This window comes from Trichoplusia ni, chromosome 1 (assembly GCF_003590095.1).
Source record: "Trichoplusia ni isolate ovarian cell line Hi5 chromosome 1, tn1, whole genome shotgun sequence".
Classification (NCBI taxonomy): domain Eukaryota; kingdom Metazoa; phylum Arthropoda; class Insecta; order Lepidoptera; family Noctuidae; genus Trichoplusia; species Trichoplusia ni.
The window spans coordinates 17,745,328-17,751,327 of record NC_039478.1 but is presented as its reverse complement, the minus strand read 5'-3'; positions in this window follow the sequence as shown (position 1 = coordinate 17,751,327).

Sequence of the window (6,000 nt, the reverse complement as noted above, 5' to 3'; positions counted from 1 at the left end):
TTCTAATATCCAAGAACATTATTACTTTCTAACTCATACCTAAGACTTTTCTTATCCTTAGATATCGAACAACAACAACAGTGTATTCTAACCCTAACACCGATACTTTGCGGTCAGTCTGATTTAAGTTCAGGCCTTTCTGTCCGTTCTGGTTAGTTCAGTGGTCTGCGCCAGTGTACACTCTGCTGATACAGCTTTAATGAGCTAACTTCACAACACCTAACTTACTTCAAGTTGCTCCAGTTGCTGTGTAATTGGAAGCCTATAGTTGTTTACAGTGTCATTATACTTGTTTATTCTATAGTTTTAAATTGTAAAAAGAGTTCTATACACAGCAGGTTCGCGGAGTGATATTTTATATTCCTATAACCCTAGTATAATTAGTTAAGTTCTAGTATGATTCCTCTTATGTTCTTGGAAAATGCATTGTATTTACTTATTGTTACCTCATTGCTCATTACGGTCTGTTGCATGATACCAGGGTTAAACAAGTAGGAAGATAATATATTCCATATTAATAAGTGTCAAGTGAATAATAATAAAGCAATACCTATTACGTCTTATTGCGCAATTTGACCCAGATTTACTCAGACAAAAACAGTCAAAAATATTATTTTAACTTATATCTCAACAAACCTATCGTAAATCAAAAACTGTTGAAGCCAACTTGTTGTTTATCTTAAAACTCGTTCAAACTCGCCATGTCAAACTGTATAAAGCTGCGATTCCACGAAAGAAATGAAAATAGAGAAAGATATATTATCAAATGAGTTCTAAAAAGAGGGAGTTCTTGATTCCACTTTATTTTATTTAAGGCAAAATTTAATCACTTTAACTGTTTTTCCTCATCGAGGAATTTAAGATTATATTGCTTTTAAAACACAATCCTTCCTACGAATCCCTGGTGGTAACATGCCAAACACAGGATACCTTTCAAAATCAAAAAGGTTTTTTTTTTCAAAAAGCCCTTTTTCCAAGCACTTTTAAACGTTATACTAATGACTCTAGTTGCGCGGATCCAAAATGTCACTCCGAAGAAGAACGGGCAGGAAAAGTAAATTATTACCTACAGTACCTATCTTATACATTATTATTTATGTTTTCAAAAACTTTTAACAGGCTGTATCCGTAAAATTATGAAAACACTTCCTATTGTTCGTTTCCTCCATTTATTCAGTAAAATGAGGTAATTCAAACACAAACCGATGACAAACCGAGGTGGAATTAATTAAGATACCAAAACGGTATTTGTATGGAACCTCTTTGATCTGTTCTCTAATTACGATAATTTTAATGAGCACGCAATTCATTGCTCGCTCGCTTTGATGTATATTGTCTGTTCGTCTTGTTGGCTACGCAATACATTTAGATATTGTATTGTTGTTCTAAGTAAAGTTTGTAGTTGTTTGTTTCATGTTGAACCACAACGTCTTGTATCTATGCTTTGAAAGTTTATTCTTGGCATTGTGTTCTTGAGTGTACTGCTTAGCTGGTTAGTTTATTGTTTTTAAATTTATATATTTGTGAGAAATTTCACCTCTAATGTTGCCTTTACATTATTATTATATCTATCTCTTACTATTTTTATTATTAGCTATTTTTTGTCATGGCGGCAACAGAAATACGAAATCGGTCAGAGAGGCGACCAGATAGCGGAAACTTGCGATTTCATTCTTTGTGTTCTATTCTCTAAAATCAGCTTATTACTTAAACATTATTTTGCTAAGAGTAAAGGAAAAAACTATCAATATAAAACAACAAAGAGAACCTAGTCTACCTAAGTAGATCGAACTAACTGTCTAGACAAGACTACAAATATTTCCCATTAAAACGTCGATAGTTTTTAAGTTTATAAGTTTCCAATACGTTAACGTAGTGAGCGTAACAATGAACCGCCGATATCGTACCGCGATAATATTAGCACATTATAACTTGGTCAGGGTTGATACCTGTGGAAATTATTAAGTAGCTGTAGATTTTTGGGGTCTTTGAGGAAAGTAAAAGAAGTAAAAAATGCGTGGTTGATAAAATTCAAACTTTTCTAAACTAAGTGCAATTAAACGGACAAAGTTCTTAATGGGATTGTTTTATGGGTTTATTTTTATTAAATCCCGGCAATAGATAGCCAAAATATTTATTTACTTCACCAAAAAGAATACCCTTCCCCATGGGGATTATCAAAAACTTTCTCAGCTATGGGAAAACCGGAGTGGACCGGACTCTTTCCTTTTAAAGCCCAAGAGCCTCCAAAGTAAAGTGGTTTTCCTTATTATCTAAATCGGGAAAGCATTCGCAATTCACCAAATCTGGTCCCTAAATAACGATATCAGGAATATCTTAAGAGGGAATACCTGTTACCTCTGTATAATCTTTGATTTCGCCTAATTATACGGCGCTTGGATTAGCATTGAAACATCAAAGCATCAATCATATTATCCTGGGATCAGGCCTTGAAACAGATAAGCTTACATTAGTAATTATATGTGTTTTAGGTAACATAATTAGAATGTGATAAATATAGACAGGTTACTTATGAGTAAGTACCAAGCAATAAATAAGACAAGAATGTTGTTATTAAATTACAATATTTATTTTGTCGATTAAACGCCGCTTCCGTATTTTAAAAATACGTTTGAAATGTCATCTTTATTTCCAGGATTATTTATTTTAATTTAAATGAAACTCAGAAACGTTTATTTATTTAATTTTCATATCTTGAACTTGCCAACCCTGAAGGCTGATATTGTAATCTTAACACGTATAAACTATAAAAAATAAACACCTATATTTTGTTTTCATTACATTTTTGTGAGTTTCTGCAACGATGTTTAGTAATTTCTTTTCTCGGCTGCGCTGTGTAATGTGTACCCATAAACACGATTGTTCTTCTTTCTAGACTCGACCCGAGTGAAAGTAGAACTCTAAAATAAAAAATCCTACGACTCTCCAGAACAAGATGCAAAAAATATGAAAATAAATCCAAAAAAGCAATTTGTAGCTGCCCTTAATGCATTATTTTGTATGCACGGGATGCAATCTGATTCTGGGATATTCAACGTTCCGTCGTGACTTTTCCAAGTGATTATCTGAATTATTCTTAAACCACCACTGACAAATGAAGGACATCATCGTGAGGAAACATGGATTAAAAAAAACCTTTCCCTTTTGAGAAAGGGCTTGTTTACGACACTTGGACATGTATAAGGTGTTATTAATATTCTTCCTATAAATTCTTGTAACGACTTGCAAAATATGTAAACATGTATAGTATGATAAAAGAACATTATTTTTTTCAGCAAGCCGTAATATATGCCGACATTAATAGGTCTTTTTAAAAACAACATGTTAATGAGCAATGAAATACAATAGGTTTTAATAAAACGTTCCCCGATGTCCCCTTATACTTATCTAAAATGCAGATAAGTATTTTAGATGGCTTTATTCAGTGGCCGAAACGAATGAGCCATTAACAATTCAGTTGCAGAAGTACAAATAGGAACAAAACTATTAAAACTGTAAACTTTTTGTTATATTTATGAAACAACTCCCGTAGGTAGAAATAATGCTTGTGACATTTCGGAAACTTCAAAATCTCTGGCTCAATGGAATCCAAGGACAAAACAAGATTTTGTTTGTTGCACAAAATAAAGGACGATCACCATGCCATAACATATGGCCTTCCGTGAATTAAAATTAAAAGATTAATTTCCGTTAGGATTACATGTCTAATTAATCATAAGCTTATATAAACTTCGTATAGTTAGGTTGAAATAGTATTTCTTCGAAACTGCAGTTGTTTAGCTATCAAATCACGTGCAAGTTATTGAGTTTGCTAATATACGTTTCTGCGAAGAGTGTGAAGTTTTCTGTGTTTTCCCGACGGCGCGGCGGCGGCGCGGTGTCGAGGAAATATTGGTTCCGTAAAGTATAACAAGTTCTAACAAGAAAGATAATAAGCAGGATCATGAAATTCCAAAAATTAAGTGTTCATACTTCGTAAATATGTAAATATTATTAATTAAAATTCGTTAGTTAAACATATCTTACATGTTAATAATAACGTCTGCTACGAACAGGTTCCTTGAATTAAAAAAGCTCGTTTGCACATGCTCTATATTCTTTTCTATCAATTGTTAAACTCATAATTTACTATTATTGCGGTATACGCAACATTCGGTAGAATAAGAAAGAGAGGAACTTCTGCCTTACTTGTTGAGTGACGTAATCGACAAAAATGTTTTATTGATGAGGCACTCAACCTCATATAACCGAAGCTGTACGTACGAGGCCTTTAATCTTAAACATTGGAATAATAAACCATTTATAAAACCCATCGATATAATAATCCTATAGGTAGTTACTACCTATGTCCTTAATGTCCTACTACCTACCTGCTATTTGCATATTAAATGATTGCCAGGAAGAAAAAGATTTTGTGATGGTTGTTTGTTATCCAGAAGATAGGTTGTGGAGGTCAGGTTTAATTATAATAATAATATATATAAACAGTGCTCTCACGTTACTCACGCGTTTTGATCGGGATCGCACGACTAGTTTCGAATGCAACCGTAGTCTGCAACCAAAAGCGAACTCGTAGCCGTGACAAAAAAATATAGGTAGTAGAAGTAAATTCGATATATAAGCCTGAGTAAAAGGTTATTGAATAAATATTTTGGCTAGTTATAGGGTATCAAGTCCTCGACTTTCCCGAAATTTCAAGAAAATATCTTAACAACAAAATCTTAGTATCAATTTTATAACGTTTTCTCGGAAACAGCTAATCAGGTACAAGCCCCCAGCATGTTATGTTTATCAAAACATATTAAAAATATCATCTTTACCAAACAAACACGATACGAACGTCTTTGAGACAGTCATAACATTTTCACTGGAAACAAATATTTGTTGACTTCAACGTATGAGAGATATAACATTCAGACTCGGGCCTTTATTAGAAATATCCTTTTGATCGTAGCGAGGAAATTACAAGATTTACCAGTTAGGTAATTAAGGTTATGTTTATGTAGCTTTTGGGTTACTTAAAGGGATTAATACGTTACCTGTATGTCTTGCGTTTTCTATTAGGTTTAGAAAAGTCATCCTGTGCATGAAGATTTTGAAATCTTTGGTTCGCACTTAGTTTATTTGTAGCATCACCATGTGAAAGTGTCTGCTGTTTTTTTAGCCTAACAAACACTTTGTTGTTATTAAGCTATAGATAAATATCTATTGCTAAATAATTTAATACGTGTTGGAGCATTTTTTTTTCACAATAAGCCAATAACCGCAAAAATGTTTGATATTTTATATAAAACATTTTTAAAAAGTTAATAGCATTTAAACACTCGTTAAAGAGAGGAGAACAATACCAATAACAATTGCTTTAATTTCCGGCATTTTAATTCCATCACGATTTCTTTCGTTTTATCAAAATCCACAAAGAAGTTGCCCAGCTTGTATTTCCGATGAGATTCCCGCTCACAAAGACCCCTGACCTTAGCAAAAGTTGTAAGTGACGTGACGTGTACGAAAAAATAAGGAAGGAAATGTGGAAACGATTTTGAGTTGCGTACGGCGTGCGTTTCACTGTCACTTATATGTTTGCACGTATTATGTTACTTAGTATGGGTGTTGTATATATATGGACGTTGGGGTGGAGGATTTTTGAAGTAACCAAAGAGCCTTTGCGTGACAACGAATGAGTTGTCTTATGGTATATGCATTACAGTAACGACCCCATTCATTACAATAAGGGAAAACGTCCTCTTTTGAAGAGTATTTTAAAACCCTGCTCCACAATGTTCAAACCTGCCCTTCAGAAAGATATCAAAAGAAATATAAAACAAACGTAACTCTTCAGCTATTTTTATAATAACTATCGTGAGACTGATTCATTACCTATTAAATGATGTAACGGTTTACTCACGCGTATTTATCGGGGTAGCCCGACTAGTTTCGGACCCAACCGGAGTCCTTAATCATGAGCAGACGCGGCGGGAT